This window comes from Leopardus geoffroyi, chromosome C2 (assembly GCF_018350155.1).
Source record: "Leopardus geoffroyi isolate Oge1 chromosome C2, O.geoffroyi_Oge1_pat1.0, whole genome shotgun sequence".
Lineage (NCBI taxonomy): Eukaryota > Metazoa > Chordata > Mammalia > Carnivora > Felidae > Leopardus > Leopardus geoffroyi.
Window position 1 is genome coordinate 16,449,750 of NC_059333.1, and position 18,088 is coordinate 16,467,837.

Consider the following 18,088-nt stretch of genomic DNA (forward strand, 5'->3'; position numbering starts at 1 on the left):
GACACTTGGCAATGACCCAAGACATTTTTGGTTGTCAAAATTGGGGGAAGGGGCGTTCAACTGGCATCTAGTAGGTAAAGGCCAGGGATGCTGCTGAACATCCTAACATACATAGGACATCCCTTCACAACAAAGAATTATCCAACTCAATAGTGTCCAGGGTAAGAAATCTTGACCCAGAGGGAGATGTTTTCAAGGGCTTAGACTCTACTGGTCCTCCTGATGGGGTTGTACAGATTTGAAATACAGAAAAACTTTTAAAGACAATGTTAGGCAGGAAAGTTCTTACAACTACTCAACACAAACTCAAAATGTTTAATTCAGACTATGTCTGCTTAATGTTTTAAAAATGAATAAGGAAAAAGAGTAGTCAATGATCTGAATGTTCTTTGTAAATTCCAAAAGAATCAGAATCCTAATATAGACGTGAATATTTTCTAATTTTGGCCACTTATCAGAATTACCTGTGGAGATTAAGAGGATCACAAAAATTCTGAGTAGTTTAAGTGTAGAGTCCAGGCAGGAGATTCTGATGCACAGTGGGGCTTGAACGCCACTGTTTCATAGCCACATTAAGAAAATAAACTGATTTAAATAACCTCACTCTTGCTCCTCTGCTCACAACCTAGGAGAAAGGGTCATGGATATGTAGAAATGCATACCACTCTCCAATCTGTGTTCTATTCAGGGCCTAAGTTTAAAGAACTATATGGATAGATGTATGTATAAAAATCTCTTCTTTTTCTTGCTTTTAACGGTGAATTCTCCCCAGCAAAACTGTGTGGCCCATTCAGACTTGATGAGATATTCAGGCAATCTACATTACTACTCTTAAAGCCATGCCTTGCATTTCCCCTTTTGCCCTCTTGGCCTCTGTATGACTCCCTTACCTTCCCTCATTTGAATAAAGCTACTGATGAGGAAACAGGGTACAGAGATTAAGGTCTCCAGCTTACACAGGAAATCAGGGGGCAGATTGGGATCTCATTTCCAGCAACCCATCCAGAAATCCCACCTAAGTAGTTCATCCGGAGTTCTGTAAGGACAGTCCTGTGCCAAAGCGGGTTTCAGATGAAAGAAAGTACAAGCTGGTTTGCCCATTTGAAGGAAACACACACAGAGAAAGACGTCCACACACATGCAAGGATTTAACTTTTAATTTCAGTTCTCTCCATTGTTTATCTCTTGATTTCAGGAGTTCAGTGCTCAAGACAATATCCGCCAGATTCAAATGAGCACAAGATCAACTGTTAAACATCTTAAATTATGTTTTGTCCTAAGTCTGTTCTAATGATGATGCTTTTTTTTTCTTTGTTTTTCCTGCTTCAAACAGAGGTGTTTTCTCTTTTTCCTCTTGTCTTCTGGAAAGGCTGATTGCCTGATGTTACCAATACTCAGGAATTGTAGAGGGGCATCTTTAGTCCTTTGAAAACAAACACAATAGTATTTTAGATTTTGCCATTGAATCCACTGCAAGCATAGCTCAGATGATTTCAAGGCTTCCTCATTTGCATGGAAGAAATGGCTAAAAGTGATTAATGTGAGCTCTCTGAGAACTTTTGATGACAAGTTTATTGGGAAATGTGTGTATGGAAACCGTTATCATTTCTGTTTCTAAAAACCATTGCCACGAAAAGAGTGAAAAACATTACTGAGCCCAGAAAAGCTTTGCTTTTACATCAGAAAGTGAAAATGGAATAAAAAGGCAAGTCAATATAAACATTATGCATTCCAGATGAGTTTTACCACATGACCACAGACGAGTGAGACCGGATTTTGAGAAATAAGGGACAGAGATTGAAGCAATTTAAACCATAAGCTCTTTCTGTATTATCTAGAAAAGAATGTCGCTTTTTATCTTGTGACTCTGGGAAAATGGTAGCAGACGAATATACTTTATTGTCAGATGCCAAAGGCAGATGTGACGGTCAAGATACTTCTCTTTTGCCCTTTACTCTGGGTCTTATGAGCAAGCAGAATAGACTGGTGGGTAAATAATTGCTTATTCACTTGGTAACTCTACAAATGGGCATAATCTGATGCCTGGGTGGCTCAGTCTGTGCCTGGGTGGCTCAGTCGGTTGAGCCGACTCTTGCTTTTGGCTCAGGTCATGATCTCATGGTCATAGGATTGAGCCCTATGTCAGGCTCCAAGCTGTGCATGGAGCCTGTTTGAGATTCTCTCTCTCCCCCCCCTTCTCTCTCTCTCTCTCTCTCTCTCTGCCCCTTGCTCACACCACTGTCTCTCTAAAATAAAATAAATAAGTAAAATAAAAATGGGCATAATCTAAATTTTAATCACTCTTTATAAAAATTTCAGGCAGACTGGAAAAATGCAGTAAATGTAGATTGCCCAGGACAAGGGTCACTATTAACGTTTTGTACTGTAGTTTATTGCTTTATTTGTCGATAGAGAACTAAGGAAGGCCACAATTATGACTGCCCTCTACAGTTAGTAGGTAGGGTAGCTCTGAGCCACTAACCTAGAGTAGAAGATTTAAAAAAAATTTTTTTAATGTTTATTTATTTTTGAGAGAGAAAGACAGAGAGAGAGAGAGAGAGAGAGAGAGAGAGAGAGAGAGAGAGAGAGAGAAAGCAGGAGAGGGGGAGACAGAGAGGGAGACACAGAATCCGAAGCAGGCTCTGGGATCCGAGATGTCAGCACAGAGCCTGATGTGGGGCTCAAACTCACAGATTGTGAGATCATGAGCTGAGCTGATGCCAGATGCTCAACCAACTGAGCCACCCAGGCACCCCTAGAATAGAAGATTCTTAAGTCTTAAGCCTGGAGATGTTCCTAGAGACTATATAGCCAAGAAATTAGGAAGTTTCTAAGAAAAAGAAGAGAACATTTGGGTATGTCTGGATATCAGGAGCATGTTTCAGAGCTTCTGGACCCATCCAATTTATTCCAATTTGAACAACCCATCATGCAAGGCCTCTTTTCTGATTCATTCTGGCGTGATGTTTGAGAGAGTTTGTGTGGAAAGCCCTGTGGCAGCTTTCTTTGTATATACACTCAAGTGGAAAGGGTAGAGGTTATTCCAGAGGCCAGGAAACAGTAATTCATCTCCATAGAGCTGATGAAATTAGAGTTCCAGAATGCAGAGCAGAGCCTAGAGCCAGCTACTGGGACTCTCAAATGTAACTTTAGCTTGGTTAAATTCTTGGTAGAGAATATGGCATAAGAAAAAGGGCTATGGTCATATAACAATGATTATCTTTGGTTTCAAAACAATTTACTTACAAAATGATCTTCAGGGGCATGTAATCACTGTGAAATTATAGTGTAAGCTTCCAATCAAACTGTATATGATCATCAAAGCAAAGAAAGGAGTGAAGGCTGTTCACTGTGGATCTGTGAGCCAAGCTTGTAGGAAAAGACTGGATTCTAGGAGTCACTGATCTGCTAACTCCACGTTGACAGTCAAATCACTACACTTTCGTGTACCTAGTTTCTTCGGCTGCAAAATCAACATAATGATGTGCACACCTCACTCAGAAGACCTTTGCAGGGCCTAAGAGTATAAAAAGGCATAAGAGTAATTAGGGCTTGCTGCTGGCCCACAAAATGAAACATAATGTTTTCATGGTTACTGCCAAGTGACTTTTTTTCAACTGAAGTGTGGTGGCACACAAAGTTACATGAATTAAACTGCCAAGTGATTTTTATGTTACACATCTTTATAAATGGACTATGTGCTCTATGAAGTGTCTGGCTTAGAATGTGCTTTATTGTTACAGTGTTTTAATAGAAAAATAATAACAGCAACAGTAATCGTTATTTGTGAGTTTCATAACACTGTGAACACTGTTTCAGACCCTGTGATAGCATTTTACGTGCTTTATCTCATTGACTCCTGAAAGCAATGGCAACACAATCTGCTGAGGAGACATTACCATCTGCAAATGCAGACATGGAAAAACTACAGGTGTGGAGAGGTGGCCATCCAGTGTGTGATAAATGCAAGATTCAAACCCACCTCTGTTTACTTTCTGAGCCCTATGCTTTTGGTCACAGTTACAGGCTGAATTGCACACTCTGAAAATTCCTATGTTGAGATCCTAATCCCTAGTACCTCAGACTCTAACTGTATTTAGAAATAAGTTTTTTTTTTTAAGTTTATTTATTTCTTTTTGAGAGAGAAAGAGAGAGAAAGAGAGAGACAGAGTGCAAGTGGGGGAGGGGCAGAGAGAGGAGGAGACACAGACTCTGAAGCAGGCTCCAGGCTCTGAGCTGTCAGCACAGAGCCTGATGCGGGGCTTGAGCTCATGACCTGAGCTGAAGTCGGACACTTAATGGACTGAGACACCCAGGCTCCCCTGGGAATAAGGTCTTTAAAGATGTAATTTAAATGAGGTCATTAGGGTGGACCCTAATCTAATACAACTGGTGTCCTTACAAGAAAATGAAATTTTGACAGATACACATAAGGGGAAGACCGTGTGAAGACATAGGGAGAAAACAGCCATCTGTAAGCCAAGGAATGAAGCCTCAGGAGAAACCAACACTGTCAACGTCTTGATTTTGAACTTCTAGCCTCCAAAATTGTGACACAACGAATTTCTGTTGCATAAGCCACCCAGTTCGTGGTATTTATGGCAGCCTTAGCAAACTAATAAACCACCATTATATCTTGTCAGCTCATTAGAGAGGAAAGATGTCCCACACGGAAACTCTTAGCTGATCTGAGAAAAATTATCAGGTCAGAGACAAATAATTTCTGCTCTTTTCTATCTCTACCTCATGTCATCTGACTACAGAACCTTCTCATCCTTTCTGTGATAGATCACCGTATTACTCAGCAAATGCTTACTTTCCTCATCTCCATGGGAGGAATGTATCTCTGTCCCACTTACATTTACTTGGTCATGTGACTTACTTTAATCAGTTAGGTGTTGAAATGATGTGAGGTGAGCAGAGGGTTGAAATGTGTTTGCACACTAACCGTGACCTGTCTTGCCCTTGGAAATCAGGCCTCAGAACCAATGCATGTGAGAGCAGACTTGAATTGACCCTGTAGCCTGAATGGAGTCCAGCCTGGCTCAGGCAAGTTGCAGCTGGCCCTCAGACCTATGAGAATAAATGATTATTGTTCTAAGCTACTGATACTTGAAGTGGATTTTTTTTCATTATTGTGGCAAAAGCTGATGCATCTATTATTTTATCCCATGATATCCGTTAACATGCTATATCTGGGTCATATTGTGTAATGAAAGTCTCCACTGGTTTCTGTTTGATTTGGGGAAAATGCATGCCAGCCTCCCTCCAAATATTTCCCACATCCTGGAGTTCAAGGCTGGAGATTCATTCCATTAAGTTTCAATACTCTCCGGTCTTTTGGAATCTCCCTCTAAAGAGAGGCTTGGGCGGAAGAGTAACTTCCAAAGACCAAATCAGCAAATCTTATTGTTATTAAATTGCAACAGGATAAAACCTTACAGAGGAAAAAGGTATTGAGGCAGGAGGAAAATATTCAGTGGAAAGCCTAGGATAGGAGAGCAACATCAAAGACAAACTTCATGCTCTTTACTCTTTTGTCAAGGATCAACCCTTGTCCCAGGATGGCATGGCCCCAATTGGAAATTACCAAATATCCACCCACAGGAGAATGAACAAAATAAATTGTGGTGATTTTGTACAATGGAATACTTTGTAGCACTCCTTATGGTTTTAATTGTGTCCCCCCACAAATTCTTATGTTGGAGTCCTAAACCCCAGAACCTCAGAATGTGATCTTATTTGAAAGTATGATCATGGCAAAATTGTAATTAGTTAAGAAGACCCATGTTGGGTCCCTAATCCAAAATGACTGGTAGAAAGAATGCCTTGTGAAGAGAGATATAAAGCAGGAGAACATCATGTGAACTTAGAGGCAGAAAACAGAACAATACATCTACTTCCAAGACCTGGAGTGCCAAAGATTGTCAGCAAACCACCAGAAGCTAGGAGCGAGGCCTGGAACAGATTCTCCCTCACAGGGAATGGACTTTGCTGACACCTTGATCTTGGACTTTTAGCCGCCAAAATTGTGAGACGATAAATTGCTGTTAAGCCACCTAGTTTGTGGTTAGAGCAGCCTCAGGACACAGATACAACAATGAGATGAATGTACTTTTATGGCATGCAACAACATGCAGGATTCTATTGACTGTATTTTTGAGTTGGATGAAGCTAGACCCTAAAGAAAACAATGTGAAAGTCGATTTATACAAATTTCAAACCAAGGAAAATGAACTTATAGTGGTTTCCATTAGGGCTAGGCGGATCGTGTATGGGCTAGGGTATAGGGAGGCTTCTGGGTACTGTCATATTCTTTTTCTTGACTATATAGTGGGTACATAGGCGTGTTTACTTTGAAATAATTTATCGAGCTGTACTCTTACAATTTGTTATGTTTTGCGTGCATACTGTGAGTCGATATAAGTGATTTTTCAAAAGATATTGATGGGCAGGAAGAGATTGAAGCCACAGGATTTAGAAGAAATACTTGACAGTGTAAATAAAAGTCTTAGAAGAGGGCATGTAATAATATCCAGAGCCCAGTGGAGGGTTTGGCTCAGGTAGGAAGAAGGCACTTCTGGGCCTGATGGGAAGGCCCTGGATGCACTATACCAGAAGTGGGGTTTGTGAAGTTTCCACTTTATCAGAGCTCTCGTCTTTCCTTTGTCTCGAACAAAACTCGAGTTTAGTATTTCAAAAATATTCTTTTGGCAAGTCTCTTTGCATTTTCTGAAATTCATTTGAAACGCCATCCATTATTCTGGCAAAGCCAGGGAGCCCTTGTGTCCATATGACATGCCTCCTGTTGCTATGGTAATTGAATGTTTACTAGAGAAAATATTACCAGTTAATAATAGCCTGGATGGAAATAATAGCTACCGCTAGGCCCTTCAGAGTTACACACCATCAATTTCCAATTTGCTGAAATAGGTGCAGTTGGCTTTTTGAGTTTCGAAGTATGACTTTTTCCAGGCCTCTGTGATCCTTCCCCCACACCACGTACCACAGACCCACACCCACACATCCAAATGCTTCTAAAGAATGTTCGGCTCGTCCAAAATGATGATAGAGAGAAGCTGTTATGTTGGAGCCTTGTCACAATTTCAACAGTAGGAATAATGAATAAATTAGAAGGTTACTGTTTACTGGCTTTGGTTAATGGTGAAATCACAGAGGGAATAATCACAGAAGGAGAGTACAATTCATACTATTTCTTATACTCAGTCTTATCCAGAATCTCATTCCCAAAGAGCAAACCAACAAGCAGATGTGTTGAATTACTTCGTCAAAAATCATGCCTGTGCATAACAAAAATGCCTCTCAAGGTATTTAGCACACTCTTTTCCTTAGGCTGGGCTATTTACATATTTGTTCATTTATTGATTGATTGCTTCCTTCCATTATTAATTAATTCAGCAAATGTTTATCGAGCCAGTCATTAACCTAGTTGTCAGGGAAGCAGATCCTGCCTTGGGTCTCAGAGGAGCTTGCGAGATAGCAGCGTTCCAGTGAAGTCACCCCTCCTGTCACCAACCTTCCCACCGAATGCCAATAGAGTGCAGCTGGAAGGACGTGGCTCATGACTCAGGTTCCATGTCCTCCCACAATTGGCCACCTTTCACCCATGTGTGGGTGAAAGCAGTGTGAAAGTGTGGAGGTGAGGGGCAGTGCTTAGGCTTGTGGGAGGGAAAACCCCTCCTTCAAAAGTCGAGAGAACCAACAGCCCTCCGGAGAGTCCCAAGCTTATGCTTCCAGAAAGAAATGTTCATCTACCATGATGACCAGTTTTACCTACCAGATCTAAGAGGGTCGGAAAATCGGTGAGGGGATCAGTTTGAAACAAGAGGAGCGGGTCGTCTGTGGAGATTGGATCTCACCCCTAAGCCAGTGGTATCTTGGACAACTCGGTATACAACAGAATTGCTGGTTGGAGGAGGATAGGAGTTAAGAAATGGAGGCATGCCCATTTCTGGGCCCCTCCCCTCTAGAGATTGTGATTCCAAGAGTGGAAGCCAGGAAAATGCGTTGTAACTAGTCCCCTGCTTGTTTTGGTGATGGTGTTCCTCAGGTCACACACCTGCCAAAGAAGGGAGAGGTTAGTGTTTTAGACAAAACACTCTAACAGGGGAGGTCACCTGGAGTGGGGGAAACTAGCTGGCAAGAGAAATCAGTTCTAAGAAGCATATTCCAGGTGATAGAGAAAGAGCCTGCGTAGTAGCAGCAGGTTTAGAGAGGAGGGATGGGCTCTGGAGAGACTCAGGGCTGAGAAGCAATGAAACTTTGAGAAAGATTAGTCAGGAAATAGAAGAGTTACAAGCCTGACTATCAATATTGCCAGGGAGAGAAGTCACCAAGTAAGGACTTCAGCGTTACATTTATTGTCTGGGCCTATTTGGACTGCCTCCCTCCCAGCACCTAGCCACAACCACCAGACTCTTGCATACAGAGGGTTAAACTGAATGAAAGAAAAGTGCCCTATCACCCAAGTCTGAGGGAGATGTGTACAAGGTAACCCTGCACCGTGGACTTTTAAAGATTATAACACATGGTGAGAGAGAGCCAAAGCATAAGAGACTCTTAAAAACTGAGAACAAACTGAGGGTTGATGTGGGGTGGGAGGGAGGGGGGAGTTTGGTGATGGGTATTGAGGAGGGCACCTTTTGGGATGAGCACTGGGTGTTGTATGGAAACCAATTTGACAATAAATTTCATATATTGAATAAAATAAAATAAAATAAAATAAAGATTATGACACATGTAGAAATGGAGGGATTATTATTATTATTATTATTTTTTTTTTTAAAGTTTATTTTTGAGACAGAGAGAGTGGAAGCTGGGGAGGGAGAGAGAGAGAGGGAGAGAGAGAGAGAATCCCAAGGAGGCTCTGCACTGTCTGTGCAGAGCCAGACATGGGGCTTGAAGCCACAAACCATGAGATCATGCATGACCTGAGCCTAAGTTGGACACTTAACCAACTGAGCCACCCAGGTGCCTACAGTAGATTTTTAAGTTTTCTTTTTGTTTGTATGTTTTCTTTCTCTTTCTTTCTTTCTTTCTTTCTTTCTTTCTTTCTTTCTTTCTTTCTTTCTTTCTTTTTCTCTTTCTTTCTTTCTCTCTTTCTTTTTTCTTTCTTCTTTCTCTCTCTCTTCCTTTCTTTCTTTTTCTTTTTTTTCAATGTTTATTTGTTTTTGAGAGAGAGAGACAGAGACAGAGAGAGAGAGAGAGAGAGAGAGAGAGAGAGAGAGCAGCGGAGGGGCAGAGAGAGAGGGAGACACAGAATCCAAAGCAAGCCCCAGGGTCTGAGCTGTCAGCACAGAGCCTGTCATGGGGCTCAAACTCATGAACCATGAAATCATGACCTGATTGACCTGAGTGGAAGTCGGATGCTTAACTGACTGAGCCACCCAGGTGCCCTGTTGTTTGTATGTTTTCTTACATGAGCATTGGTGACACGATATCCCAGGAACCAGTGTTTGGGAGGGATAAGGAGGACAGGGTGGAGGCCAGAAAGCATGAGACACCCTGGCCGTTAATGTACAATTGTTGAGGAGTCTCTAAGATAGACACACTGATTTCACACTACCTATCCCAGAGTAGTGTGGCCTAAAAACAACTTGAATTGTAATTTTTCTACTCCTGAATATTCCCTGGTGGATCTTGCCCCTGCTAGTTAGAGCAAAAACAATGACAAAAGTTCTGCAGTGGTGGGTCCAGAGCAAGGGGAGAGAGTGGGGTCAGCAAGTAGCCAAAGGAATAGTCAGAACACTTAGAAATGGTACATTAGGCAGGGTTGGGATATGGGAGGTATTGATGGGGACTGAGTTACTCTGAAATAGAAGAGCCGTGGTCTGAAAGTCTTTGCACCAGAAACCACGTGCCATCAGCTCCTCTTTCCATCATCAGAGCTTCATCCCTGTTGCTCAACTTGAGAGAGAAAGTGGGAAGAGTTGACAAGCAAGCCACTCTTGCACCAGGGAGACCAGAGACAGCTGAGCCTGCTCACCAATGTGTGCACCACAGACCAGAGAACATAACGCAATTATTCAAGAGTGTACATCATTTCTACTGTTTGCTTTATAAGCTTCCTGTTAGATACATAGTTTTTGAGGTAGGCAGGATACAAGTCAAGGAAATAAGAAGGTACCTTCAGGTATATTGTTTGTTCTCCCATATCCCTATTTTGATATTTTGTTTTTAGAATAGAGATTGGCCAACTGCAACATGCAAGCCAGTTCTGGGCATGTCCATTTGTTTACATATCCTCTGTGGTTGCTTTCTCCCTACAACAGCAGAGTTTCATAGTCGAAGTTACTGTATGACCTGCAAAGCCAAAATAATTTACTATGATTTTTTTTTTTTTACAAATTTTGCTAACGTCTACTTCAGAAGAATCCTTGGGGCACTTGGGTGGCTCAGTTAGTTAAGGTTCTGACTCTTGGTTCTGGCTCAGGTCATGATCTCACGGTTTTGTGGGTTTGAGTTCCACGTCGGGCTCTGCACTGGCAGCATGAAGCCTGCTTGGAATTCTCTCTCTCCCTCTCTTTCTGACCCTCCCCAGCTTGCACTATCTCTGTCTCTCTCAAAATGAATAAATAAAATTAAAAAGAGGAAGAATCTTTTAAAAGGCTAGAATCACCAGAATGTATTGTCCTAATTGACATCAATGAGGAAAATGATAAATTTCCATAATTAAGGTGACTAGTGTTTGTAAATTGCTTTCACATACATGCTAGCCACATGACCACCACAAAAGGGTTTTGAGGCATGTATTCTGAAATCTATTTCATGGAGGAAGAAATGGAGAAAGAGATGAAGTGATTTGCTTAACTCTTGCTTTGGGGAGCCCGAACCAGGAGCCCAATGTCCTGAGTCTAAATTCATGCAATTTACATCATTCTAGTCCCATCCTAGAGCTGAGTGTTTCCACTTATGGAGAAAATCTACCCGGTGTAATTTCTAAAGTGCTGAGTAGGCCTTGAGCCCTCGGATATCTCAGCCCAAATCCCAGCATTAGAAATCCATTCCTCTGGATCCACAAGTTCCTTTTTGGAGATGTAAAATGCCCCCAGGAAGGTGAGCATGTTAAGTCTGGTTACAAGTCACTTGCATTTTCAGGCAAAGTCTTAAGTGAATGCTCTTCTCCTAACAAGGAGATATGATGCCCAGTGGAGAAGGGAACTGCAGGTGTGGAAAGAAATATTTCTGTGTGTGGCCAGGAATGCAGGGGGGCCGATCTGGGAAGGGCATCAGGCACTCAAGAGAAATGAAAAGGGCAAGGCTCCAGAAAGTATGAAATCTACTTCTTTCCTTATTCACAATTCTTGTTCTCATTGGTACCACAGGGAGAGTGATGCACAGGCAAATGGATTGTGGGTCTGATTTATTTTAGTGATTCTTACATTCTTATTATCTTTTTCTGGCTGCCCTATGACCAGTCTTGTGTTTCATCTCATAGTTGCCTAGATACTCCCAGCCTGAATGCTGACAAGCTTCCCAAAGATGAGTTTAATTTTGTGAGAATTCTAGAATTATATCTCCAAGGAGGTTTCTTGCCACCAGAGTGTCTCTGGAGCAAATTTGTGGACTCTAAATATTTTCCAGCAGATTGTAAATTTTGGATATGGTGCTAGCAAAGAGAAGAAGGGACAGCAGCAAATTTCAGGACCACATGGTTTCCAGTTAGATTGTAGTCAGTGTGATATTTTGTATGATACACTGTGTTCTCTGCTCAAAGATGTTCTTGGGAGAAAGAAGAAAGGTTGAACGTTTCTTTTGTGCCAAGTAATGAATAATCAAGGGAAGAAACTGGGAAAGAAAATCAATTTTGGATTTGAGTGTTAGAGAGAAGCTAGAATTGTGAGCCCTTATTATGTTGGTGACACCATCTTAACAAAGTAGAAATGAGTTTTTCTGTCTCACTTTGCAGTGGATGACTGAAAATGACTTTCAAACCTGGTATGTACATGGTATGGAGATTTCCATTTGTAAAAAGAATCGTCTCTAAATAGCTGTTGAAATATATGCCCTGAAAATGTGAAATTGATTTGGTAAGTGGATTAATTTTGGGACTTCAGTAAAATAAGAGAAATAAGGAAAGATGCAACTTTCATAAATGAAACCCAATAACCATTGAGTTTCCATAATGATACCATCTGTCCCTACTTTTTGGAGACGTTCATTAATGTGTGGGAACCTTGCTTCACATGGTAGAGAGAAGACTGAGCTGAGAGTGACATTCTTTGGGTTCCATCTCAATTCTTGTTTGTAATCAGATAGCGTTAGGTAGGTCGTTGTGTTTTTCTTACTCGATTTTCTCATAGGCACAATTAAGAGATTGAATTAGACACCTCCTAAGTTTTCTTTTGCTTCTCAGAATGTAATTTGTGGCTTTACTGGGACAACAGACTCTGATCAACAATCCTTTTTTTTTTTTTTGATCATCTGAAATACCATTTTCTTTTGACCTGACTCTTTAAAATTAAATTATATTACCTCAGATTCATCATCTGTCAATCATTTTCTTTCCAGTCATTTTCCCCGCTGTGTTAGGATCTTGATGTCGTAGAATTCAAAGACATATAGGCTAGGACCTCACCTCTTATTCAAAACATTCGTGACATATCATGATCCTGATTCTTCTCCAGGAACAGAGAGGAAGTGACTTCCAAAGCTCAGTGCATTTATGCTGGCTTAATTTTAATTGTGTTAAATACGACTAAAATCTTATACGAGTCTCTGTCACATTCAATTTAGTTAAGGGTGCAGCTATTCTATTCCTTTTAAGTCCATTTATTTGGGCACTGTAACTGGCTGATGGCTCCTTCAAGAGTGTATCGCACAACCATTCTGAATAAACCTAATGAATCATTGTGATTTCATCAAGTTTGAAGAGAAGGAATGGCTGACTGGCGGTAGGAAGGTGCCACAACAATCATAAAGCACATAGCTCTGTTTTTAACATGTGTAATTTGCTTCAGAGAGGGGGAGGGGAGGAAGGCAGGAGAGAGACAAAGATGGAGAGAGACAGAGAGAAAGAGAGGAGAGAAGAAGGAGGGAGAGGGAAAGAGAGAAAGAGGAAGGAAGAGGAAGAGAGAGAAAACTGGCTTAGCGGTGATGGGGTGTTGCACATTGTAATGGAGGGGAAAGTGATCCAGGCTGCCTTGAAGATCCTATTTGGAGTGAGATGCCTATTGATAACACAGTGCCTGTGTCTATATGAAGCCAGTGCATTATAGGATTTTGCTGCACATAATTTTCCCTTCTTCATTCCAACTGTCCAAAAAGCATGCAATGAGAGCGTTGTCATAAGCCCACAGTTACATAGGAACATTTAACCAAGACAAGGTTGGCAGTTTGGAAGCTCATTTGAGGGCATACTGGGCTCATCTCTGCCTTTGAGAAAAGTTTCTTCAGTGCTGTGAAGGGTCCTGGGTTTCCCTGGGATATGAAAGCTCAGCATTGGTATATATACACGAACAGTGATCAAACTCTTGAAAATAAAGTCATTGACAAAGCCCAGTCATCCTCCTCAGATTCCTTTCAGTTCAAGGAGCTCCTCATGCACAAGCAGATTGCTGACTAGGCTGGCTGCATGAAGACAGGACACACCGATCCTGCTAGACCATTTTGGCTGCAGTCTATCTACTGAAAATGCATTACTTGATCTTCAGCCCTGTGGTACTATTTGAACCAGACTGTTTCACGTAATAACATAAGTGGGCTACTAATGGTCTAGTTTTAATGTCAAAATTCCAAACCCCGCATCTGAAGACATTCATCTTCTTTTCTCCAAAACATGTATATGTATGTATTAAACTTCATACCAGGGAAAGGAAACAGACCTTCGGTTCAGACATTTCAGAGTGAAATTCAGAGGAAGGAGAGGTCACGGAAAACTGGAGTTTTTTAAACCGGGCCTTGAAAAAAAACGACAAGCAGAGAGGAAGAAGCAGTTCAAGGGTATCAGGACAAGGGTATCTTAACTTCTGATTTATTTCAAATTTAGCTGACTTGGGAGCATGATACAATTCTTCCTAGTCTACAGTTGTCCCACAAATGTTTCCTGTATTAAAAAAACGAGAGGCATCTTGGCTGTGTATGCGTGGGGGAGGGTGGCGGAAGATAGCATTTCCAGAGGGTTTTTCTTTTCTGCCTTTCAGTTTTTTGCAGTCTGTGTTATAGTTATTAAGTGTTGATATGCCAATCTCATTTGCTCTGTGGGCAAAGTGGGCTATTTAGAATGTCCATCTTCATGGTCAAACAGATTTTTTTGGCCACCTCACCTAGCTATTCCCCAGAATAAGAATCCCAAATAAACTCATATGCAATAATTATAGACAACTATTTTCAGCAATCACACTAATCTATAAAACAGATCATTTTGGGGTCACAAATTTTCTGTTGGAGTGTATTTAAAATTTTTTCATCTCAAGTGAGTATTTTAATTGTTGCAAAGGTGGAAAATGAAGAATTAAAAATGGATGGATGAACTGATTTTGTCAGAGTTAACTGTGACTCAGTGGTTTATTCTATTGTTTAAGAAATTTTAAATTAAGAATTTGGAGAAAACCTGGAGATTTGGGTTCTTTCCAGGCAAAGATTCAAGTTTTGCTTTGTTACTGTATTCTATTGATTTTTGGCATGTGGTGTCCATAAATGGGAGAAGGAAAGGGTGAAGAATCTATAGCCTTCAGCTGGAAACCGTGTGGACCATTTACAATGCTGATCAGAATTTTGTCCTTGCATGGGATGTAGCCTTGCTGAGAACAAAGAAGCTGTTAAGGTCAGCCCTTCATCACCCTGTTGTCAGTCTCTGGGGATTTAGTTCCAATTTTCTCTTTTCCAGAGGTCACCGGAGCTGAGCCTCAGCTTGAGAAGTTTCTTCCCTGTAACTTGTGCCATCTGGAACACAGTCTGCATTTTCACCCCTCCTTCCACATCTTAGCTGGGATCAATCACTTCTACCTTATTTTATGTCTTTAATCTTCCTGTGTATGTTGAACAAATGCCTACATCTCAGTGAGTGATTGGGTCCAACTTGAATGAGGCCTGTGTGCTTTGCAAGGAGCTGGTCCAGCTCCAGCCCTGACCCAGAGCCCCTGGGCAAGAGCCACCCAGACAGTCCAGGGCTTCCCTTTGGTAAGCACTCTTCACTCGATACTTTTGGGGAAAAAATTAATTCAGAGGGCAAAATTGACTTCATAGGAATCAATGAAAGGGCTTTGTGGCAGGTATGTGATAACCAAGATCTCTGGGTATCCCCACCCTCCCCTGATTGATCCCCCACTTACTGAGACGGAAGAGGAAGATACACCTCCCTTCCTCAGAGCCTGCCCACACACTCCTGATTCTGTCTTTTGTCACCCAGACTTGCCTCTTAGATTTCCTCTGGTTTTGAACCCAGTTTAAGTTTTTCCTTCTCCAGGTCATCCTGGGTCTGTTCCTGTTGTCTCTTTCTTGGTCATTCCATGATCCTGCCTATTCCTTAAGTATATTTTTGGTTGTTGCTGGTAAAGACATTCACTTTCTGCCGAGCCACATGCGTTCCGCCTCTTCCAATGGGCCGCCTGGAGCCTCCATTCCTCCTGAAGCAACATTTCAGAGGTGCCCTATGGCAGTATTTTTGTCCGTTCTTTTTTTCTGAACTACAGATCAGAATGGATCTGTAGTATGTATCTGTAGAATGTATTGTCCATCCAATTTGCAATCCTACTTCTCTGTAGGAGTGCTTCTCAAAGTTGAATGTGTGTGTGAGTCACCTGGAGGGGTTGGTGAAAAGCAGACTTTGAGCCAGTAGGACTGGTTTGGGCCCCACAGTGTTCCCAAGTGGCACAGGGTCTGCTGTTCTCAAGATCACACGGGGAGTAGCAAGGGCTCATTGTTCTTTATTTTCACTCCTTGGCGTGTGTAGTAGTTTCTCAGGGCTGTCATAACAAAGTACCATAATCTGGGTGACTTAAAACAATAGAAAACTAGTGTCTCACAGGTCTAAAGATTTGAAGTCCAAAATCAAGGGCTGTGCTCCTTCTGAAACCTGAAGGGGAATCCTTCCTTGCTTCTTACTAGCTTCTGTGCATTGTTGGCAATTGTCGGTGTTTCTGGATTTGTAGATGTGCCACCCCAGTCCCCTAGCCATCTTCTCCCTGTATGTCTTCGTGTTGCCTTCCCTCTGCATGTATCTGTCTCTGTGTCTAAGTTTTTCCTTTTTATAAGAACATCAGTTGTATTAAACTGGAGCCCACCTTAAGGACCTCATTTTAACTTGCTTATCTCTATATAGACCCTATTTGCAAATAAGGTCACATACTTAAGTTCTGGGGGTTAGGATTTCAACATATCTTTTTTTGGGAGCCATTATTCAATCCCTAACAGAGGGCTACTTCCCTTTGAAAAAAATAGAAAGTATGAGACTTTCTTTTCTTTCCTCTCTAGTTATTTTTTTCCTTAAGTAGAATTTGCTGCTTTGATCATCAACTGAAACATGAGAAATTAAGGATGTTTAATTTAGAATGGGCTAGGAAAATACAGATCTGGGAATCACCAAAAAAGAGGTGATAGAAAAGGACTGTTAAAAAAAAAAGTTTTCGTGCTCTTGTTTTTCCAGGATATCATAGTGGAAATTAGCAATTGGATTTCAAGTAGGTCAGTTCTAGAATTTGAATCCTGATCTGTCACTTACTACTTCTGTGATTTGGGGGGTGACCGACTTGCTTCTGCTTAACTTCTATTTCCTCATTGAACAAAATGAGTACAATGACCCCTAGTAAATAAAGGGTGACTGAGAGGATGAATAAGGCTTCTGAAGCACCTGGCATGTGGTAGACATTGAATATATGTGATCAGTAGTTCTGTAGTGAAAGTCTGCATTGTGAATATTGCAACAGAACCATCAGTGGTGTCTAGGCAGGTCACTCAATAGACCCTTCATGGCTAAGTCAGCTGCGAAGTCAGCTTGCAGCAACCTCTGCTTCTCTCTTCTCCCTCAGCTGCAACAGTGGTTCAGAAGAGCAGAAAGGGCAAAGGGACTGCATTTCATTGTTCTTCTGTACAATTTCCCATCCTGGATGTAAAAGCAAAATACTGTTTTTCCCTCTGTGGCTATATTTCAATGTATATCATCATTTTCCTTGTTACACTTACATTTTTAAATAAATGGTTTCCCCTAAGTGGATGCCATACAGAGATCTTTTCATCTTTTGGTTGTTGTTTGTGTGTAAGGATTGTATGTTTGAAATGTGGGTGCTTCTAAAATGAATCTAGTAGGCCTCACTCTAGTAGAGGTCATTCACCTTGGTGGTTGGATAAAAAATGACATTTTGTGGTCACTAGTCCAGCATCTGGACACTCATGGCTTGGTCATCTATGTTAGAGACAGGATTTCCAAAGTAGAGTTTAATGAAAAATGGGAAGAGTTGAGAAGGATAAACTACAGTTGCAAATAATCCATTTGTTTTCTAGGTCTAAATCTTACACTGAAAAAGTAAAAAAAGACAATTAATGCTTAGGCTAGGTTGGGATTCCAAGTGGAATTTGGCACAAATATTACTCGCCTCTCATGTGCCAACCACATTGGATGCTTACACACCCAAACAGTAGTGTATGTGAAAATGGAAAACTTTGTCTTCATGTTTCTGTTCATGATAAGGCAGGCATCATTCTGGAACTGGCCTATTATTATGCATCCATATAAACTGAGTGAACTAAAGAGGATATCGGGTGTATGTGGGCGAGTTGAGTATACAACCAATACATCTACATGTAATGTACATACTCATATACTTCTGTATTATTTTACGACTGCCAAAGGAAAAAAAAATCTTGTCTTTAAGGAATAAAGGTAAAATATTTTTTTTAAGATTATTTGATGTCCCCCCTGAAACAGCTAGTAAGGGTGGAGGGGTTTGAGAAGACCATCAGAGGAAACGGGCACTCCTGGGTAAGGGTTTACTTGAACTAAAATGAAATTCACTTGTTTCACAAGTGAAAGAAGCTGAAAGGAGCTAGCAGGACATTTCCAGTGCTTGCATCTGGTCTGATTCAAATGGTTTCACATTCGTGGAGTTTCAAATAAAAATAAAGTTCGTAG

The 18,088-nt window shown here is 41.2% G+C and overlaps 1 long non-coding RNA gene across 1 annotated transcript; it reads right to left on the bottom strand.

The window, feature by feature from the left end:
* Positions 1-1,141: 1,141 nt before the first annotated feature.
* Positions 1,142-12,383, bottom strand: LOC123576048. The gene is made up of 2 exons (XR_006701135.1): positions 11,320-12,383; positions 1,142-1,423 (listed from the first exon to the last, which is right to left on the bottom strand). It is a non-coding gene; the product is annotated as an uncharacterized LOC123576048 (long non-coding RNA).
* Positions 12,384-18,088: the final 5,705 nt, after the last annotated feature.